General features: G+C 38.1%; 1 long non-coding RNA gene across 1 annotated transcript in view; it reads right to left on the reverse strand.

Moving 5' to 3' along the window:
• LOC103481643 (uncharacterized) overlaps positions 1–2,866 on the reverse strand; it is an 8,409-nt gene extending 5,543 nt beyond the window's left edge. The window contains exon 1 of the long non-coding RNA XR_536332.2: positions 2,705–2,866. This is a non-coding gene — a long non-coding RNA (uncharacterized LOC103481643). The remainder of the gene's footprint in view (positions 1–2,704) is intronic.
• Between the last annotated feature and the right edge of the window lie 3,950 nt (positions 2,867–6,816).

Genomic DNA, 6,816 nt, shown 5'->3' on the forward strand with positions numbered 1-6,816 from the left:
TCCAGTGAGAGCTGCAGATCACGATCTGATGAAGCCAACAGGACCACATCATCCCCAAAAAGCAGAGATGTGATCCTAAGGCCACCAAAACGGATCCCCTCAACACCTCGGCTGCGCCTAGAAATTCTGTCCCTGGTCAGGGAAAAACTGTTGAGCTCTCCAACAGTTTTTCTAATTATATTTCTATTTTAGAATTATTTTATGACCTTTAAATTAAGACAATCTGCTTATGTTTGTGACGGTCCACATTTTGCAGTGACAGGCGACAGGTGGAGAAGTGCAGGACATTTAACTGCATTACATGCAAATAAACATGCAGCAAAGTCACACATGGTTCTGTCTCCTGAGCAATAAGCAGGACAGGCTGACAACACGTAGTATCACAGGTAAAAGCAGTCACAAATTAAAATGAAATTTAAATCAAAAGGCAACTGAAGAATGCTTTCGCTTTAGCAGTTTTTTTCCCCCCGAAGAATTATCATATGCATAACATTTTTGATGTTATTCTGTATAAAAATTGAATGTCTCGCTTAAGAAAAATGATACATCTGAAAAGCAAAAATAAAGTACAGCACATCTGTTGCTCTTAATTAAAAAGAAAAAATCTAAAATCTCCTACTGCCGATGTGATTTTGTTCTGAAGAGTAAATTTGTTTAGCACAACTGAAGGCAAAAATGGACCTCTCTGGTGTTTATATGTAAATGTCCTGACTCCAAAGCGCCTTGCACAAACTCCTACCGCCTGAGCCACCAGCTGTTATAAAGGTTGCTGACCTCTGGTTTTGCAGATCACACAAAGGTTCTCATGACTGAGTCTGAGGAACTTGAAGGCCAAGACAACATCTCAAACTCATTGTTGTGCTTCACAAATTGTTCCTGAGCCATTTTTGCCTTGTGGCAAAGTACATTATGCTGCTGAAAGTGGCCACAGCAATGAGGGACTCCTGCTCCCATGACATGGTCTACATGGTCTTCTTTCTATCATGTGTCTTGGTGAAATAGGTTCCCACAGTAAGACACTTAAATAGAGTAGCTGAAGAGTAGCAAAAGAGGCTCATCAGACCATGAAGTGCTCTTTTATTGTTCCATTTACCCAGTTATGACATTTCAGGGTAAATTGTGGAAGTTTTCGAAGATGGACGAGGGGTGAGCTTGTGTACCTGTCTGGTCTCCAGCTGTCCAGTCTCACATAATTTTTTTTTTTACAGTTTAAATTTTACAGAAGTACATCAGGGTAGATCAAACCATACACTTTACCCCTGATCCTGGTTTGCCACATTTCTTCCTTGGATCACTTCTGAGATCCTGCCCACAGCTGTCATCTGGTAATAGCTGCAGTTCTGCAGATGTTCTGACCCATTCAGTTATTCACTCATCAAAATTGTCCCTTAAAATGCCCGATCAGTGCATACACACCAGCACACAGCTGCCCGCATCCTACATTGCAGCTGCTATTTTATTTCACTATCCATGTTGCCTGATAACAGGTTCTTTTGGGACTATTTACGTTTGCTGAACTATTGAGTGTGTAATTATCAGCAGATAAAGGAGATTATCTCCAGTAATAAGAGGCATAAAACCACAGAAGACTCTTTTACTTATACAGAATCTGTTTCTGTCAAACTACAGATTATAGTTTTGGCCAGCAACAATTTATTCTGGCCTTTATATTTATTTTGTAACTTTCTGTGTTTTTCTGCAAAATCTTTTTAAAATTACTGTAACCAGTAAAATGTATATGATCTTACAAATTCTAATTATAGATTATCCAATAAATAAATAAAAAAATAAAGTTTTACACATCAGCACACTGAAAACTAGCTGGTGCTTACCAAGTAAAAAACAGCCGCTTCTTCTCGCTTTGCTTCATTCAGAGGGCCTAGTATAAACAATAGCTTGCTGGAGGCATGGACTCTGTTGTAGTCTTAAACAAATGGATCTGATGTTACCCAATCGCTAACGTTTGGCAGTGGCATATGTAATGCGGCAGCTCAACGGACGCTTACCTTAAATTGTAAGTAAACAACCCCATGAGGATTGGGGTTGAAGGCAATAAAAAGTCACAAACATTCCTCTTGCTCTAAATGCAATTGCTAAAAAAAAAACAAAAAAAAAAAAAACAGATGTCACAATCTAAACTTGTTTTTGACACCTGCGGAAAATTTGTAAAATTTGTCCTCAAGTTTGTGTTTCCACCCAGATGCGTAATTTATTTTWTTTTTTTTCAGTTTCATTACAGAATAATATTTTCCCACCGTAGCGAGCGGTTAGCTCTCCAATCTCATCTCCATTTCTTTTATGAACTCTTTATTGAGTGAAGTCACATTGATTTGACATATTAACAATCCCTCCACACTCACGACCACTCCTGCTGCCAGAGGTTGAGGCCTTCTGTTTTAACTGTCAGATACAATTGCTCCCCACAGACATTATCAGATATTAAGTGATAACCCTGATGGTGGAATAACAACTTATTCGATGCCATCCGTTGGGCTCCTCATTTATTAAGGCTGACAGTAAATTAGATTGCTGGCATCCGGAGGGGATCCTGGCATTTTCAATGCACCTTTTTGCTTTCAAAACTTCACCGGATTTCAATCATAAGTAATGAAATTCCATAACCCTCCTCAGCAATGAAAGTGAGCTGGAAAGGAAGTGAAAGAAAAGCCATTAAGTGGGAGAAAAAAAAGAGTGATGGTCTTACCCTTTAGCTTTTAGAGGTTTTTCCCTTGTCAGTTTAAATTTTGCCTTTGCGTGGAGAAGGTTTTCCTTAAAGGTGAGCCCTGAACAGATACTTTTTCCTTCACAGATGCTGCTGGTATGAACAATAGATACTTGACGTGTCACGGCTCACATGAGAAAAGAGGGTGTGTCTTTTGGTCTAACAGGTGTGTCCGAGCTGACTGTGCTAATTATAACCTGACCAACCTGTTTGGGATTTTGAGCACTTTTACTGGTTTTCTCATCAAGATCCACAGATTTTTGTATTTTTTATTTTTTTTATTGGTTTTGTGTAATACTATTGATTAAGTGCTCAATTAATTGCTGGCTTACTACACAGTTAGTCCCTTATTACTGTCACTTTTGACCAACAAACAAACCATTTCATTCCCATGTACCTAAATGACAGCATAGATTAACTTTTTTTTAAATGACAGTAGAATCTTTAATTGTCCTTCAGTGGGTAAATTAAATTGTATTAGCAGCAAAGTAACAGAAGTAAGAGAAGAGATTTACACAAAGGTAACAATATAAAAACAAAAAATATATATGCTGTACCTTAACAGCATATTCAGATTAAAAGAAATGTGGAAGTGAGTAGGGTCATTTTAAAAATGATGTACAGAATGTGCATGTATGTTCTGACCTCTGATCAAACTAAATGACAGAGCTGCATGGAAGCTGGGTGTGATGTCGAACTCGAGATAACGGCATTCCTGTCAGCAAAGTGGGGATTTCAACATGGCGATGCCCAAGCAGGCAGTGTTTGCAGGAGCTCTTTAAACCTTAACCGTCTCTCTTAAAGTGCTTACAAGTAAGTTAATGGGTCCACCAGTGTTGTCATGACAGTTAAGGGGTTAAGCTTCATTTTCCATTTTGCATGTGAGCTGGTGATAAGCTTTGTTGTCATCAAGTATTTCTACTGTCCTTCTCTCAAATCACTGTTAAAAAAGCAAAACAAGATTTTGCAGTCAGATGTCCATATTAATGTACGATTAATAATGCAGCTTAAGCATTTGTTACTGTCCTGTGTACTGTTCAACTGACAGCCTGTGACGTCCCTATATCCAGCTGAGATCTGATCACGTAGGACAGGTTTTAGCGCAAAAGTGTAAATGATTGTGCAAAATGAGACTTAATTTTATCTGAATCAACCAGCTCTGGGTTGGACTTCAGAAACTAACCCTGCAGTCTAGAAGGAAGACCTTTGTGGGGAAAAGGACTGTAACTCATTAAAGAGAGATTTGTGTTCTGTCATTCAGAACCATATTTGTATTTTTCGTTTAAYTTTAATCAGCGCTGCAGCGTTTTCAATCAGCTGCAGGCTTTTAAATAAATGTTTGATATGCTTGATAATTATTAATCACAATATTCAACTCTACATGCAAGACAGTTTTTGGACTAGTTTTAGTTTATTTTCTGAAACAGGCCTCTATAATTGTGATTCAAAAAAAGAAACAAGACTGGAAGACAAAAAACAGAAATATGTTTTTATTTTAGAGCCTGGATGTCAKTGATTTGGACTGACTGACTTGWCATGATCATTTTTGACACTCTTTATTCACCGTAAAAAAGAAAAGAAAATCTGATTAAAGCATTCCCTACAGCAACATGTWGCATTTGCAGCCAATTCGTCCATTGACCACAATGAAGATGAATCGTTTACTCATGCTTTAATGATGTGACAGTGATGCAGGTACATAAGGATCAAATAAAATCTTATCAGACCAGCCAAAATCAGTATCAGTTTGTCAAAACTTAATAAAAAAAAAAAATAAAAAATAAAAAATGGAGATCAGAAATCCCTCACTAATTCTGATGCATACATGTATAAAACTAGACTAAAACTAGAGCTTATTGGCCTTATCACCTGCATATTTTCTGATGGTCAACATTCATGATGACTTTAGCCATATTCTTTAGTTGGTCCAAATATGGCTTAATCAGTATTTTAGTTACATGACCTGTGTTTTAGTTTTAGCTAAAAACAACTGTTGTTGTGACATAACTTTTTAATGACTCATYGTTGAGGCATTCAGGACTGTTCCTATGTCACTCTTAAAGTGACACACATCTATGACGTATTTGCAGTCTTAAAAAAAAGASACAAGTTGTTAATGGAACAAGTGCTTTGGTATGAACCTCACATTTTATTTGTGTCATGGTCTGATTTCACAATGCCAATAATGTATTACTTMTATTTAGAGTTTGCCGTACATCAGCTCAAAAACTGTTTATTCGCCATCATCAGTGGCCAGKATCAATAGCCTATATGCTTTCTGCATGGCAGGCTCTCCTGTGGGGGAGGAAGTGTAGCACAGCTGAGGATCAGGGGAAATGTGTGAGCAGCACTTACATGAGCCTGATTGACAGTGCTATTTCTCCTGGGTCTGATTGGTTGTTTCTGCCCAGGAGTGACATATTCCTGCAGATGACAGAAGGACCACAGGAACAAGGTTTTTTTTTCATAGATTATCTCTCTCATACTATTGTAAGGACACAGCAACAGATTTAGCAAATATACGTGTTTCTAAAAAACTTACGTACAAAAACAAAAATAAAATCCCGTTTAAAATCTGTCATTTGTGTATTTTACTTTTAATTTTGTGCATCTAGCATCTTTATGGCAAGAAAAGTGTTTAAAACAAAGTCAATGTGTGTGCTGTATTAAACCTTTAGAGTTGTGTCATTACAATGACATTGCAATATAGATATTTTGACACTCATGAAATAGCTTCTTTAGTTATTTAGAGAGATTAAGAACTTAAGATTTCACACATTTACATAAAAAAAATAAATAAATAAACATATGTCCTTCAGTTTCAGCATTGTAATCACGGAAAGAGCTGTTGCTAAGGTCAAAATTGACAATGCATGTGTATATCTTATGAGTACATAATTTAAGTAAATCATGTCATACTSCTTGTCATATATATGTCCACCTTCTACAAGAGCTCCACTGTTACAGTGCCTGCTGCTTGACCTCTCTCATGACAGTGAGTTGGAAAGAGAGTAAAAGAAGCCATTAAGAGCAGAGAAAAAGAGTAATGATCTTGTCTTTTTTGCTTTTAGAGGGGTCTCTCTTGTCAGCTTGAGTTTTGGCTTTTCACAGAGCAGTTTTTCCTCAGAGGTGAACAGTGGACAGCTACTTTCCTTTCCCCTGACCAGACCCTTACAGGTATGAATAGGATCTTGATGTCTGCCACGGCTCACATGAGCTCCTTCTCCACTGTCAAGTCTCACTCTAACCCTTTTAAATGTCTGGTTCAGTCCTACCCAAGTTATGTGTGTCCATTGGCGTCTGTTCCTTACTATTGTAGGGCGTGAACATGGGGCAGGAACGGGGGCAGCCTGTGGGCATGCAGGAGTTTTGGTTGTTGCTCCAATGATGTTGTTTGCAGCAACGTTTAGCAATGGAGAACCTCAAGGTAGTGCTTTTAATGGACTTCATTAAACCCACATTTTTGTCTTATATCTTTGTCTTACGGAAAGTCATTGCTGGCCCAAACATAATGAAAACAATTCAGGTCAGCTGATTAGTTTGCTATGCATACAAACATGTAGAGGCTGGGAAAGATAAAACTCGTGACTGTGTTCCTYCACAATGAGCAGCTCTCTGATAGCAGACTTCATATCTGCCAGTCCACTGAGTTGTTGCCGAGTAACTTTTATTTTCTGTTCACACGTCAAAGGTGAGAACCTCCGAGACCACCACAATCAGGGCAACAAATAAACATGAAAAGAGAGGCACGAGCAGGCAAAAATAAACCCAGAAACAATATTTATCTACCAACTGGGTGGTTAGAGGACAAAAAGGAGGCTCAGGTAAAATTTGACGTTRTTGACGTCCAATGGCAACCAAGAAGAAAATAAAGAACACATTTGACTATACTGGAGTAAATTAATAAACCGTAAGAGAATGTGSTCAAMGGACATAGTCACCAGTGCTCTAGCAAAGTTAAAGCACAACTCCCAGCATGCTTTTCTAAACACCTGTTGCGCTCTTCTTATCTCTTCCTCCCCTAGATAATCAAGACATCTCACATGTTGGACTAGTTAGGAAACATTCCACAAAGTGACAACACCCTAGGCTCA

This window comes from Poecilia reticulata, linkage group LG19, assembly GCF_000633615.1.
Source record: "Poecilia reticulata strain Guanapo linkage group LG19, Guppy_female_1.0+MT, whole genome shotgun sequence".
In the NCBI taxonomy this organism is placed as follows: Eukaryota; Metazoa; Chordata; class Actinopteri; order Cyprinodontiformes; family Poeciliidae; genus Poecilia; species Poecilia reticulata.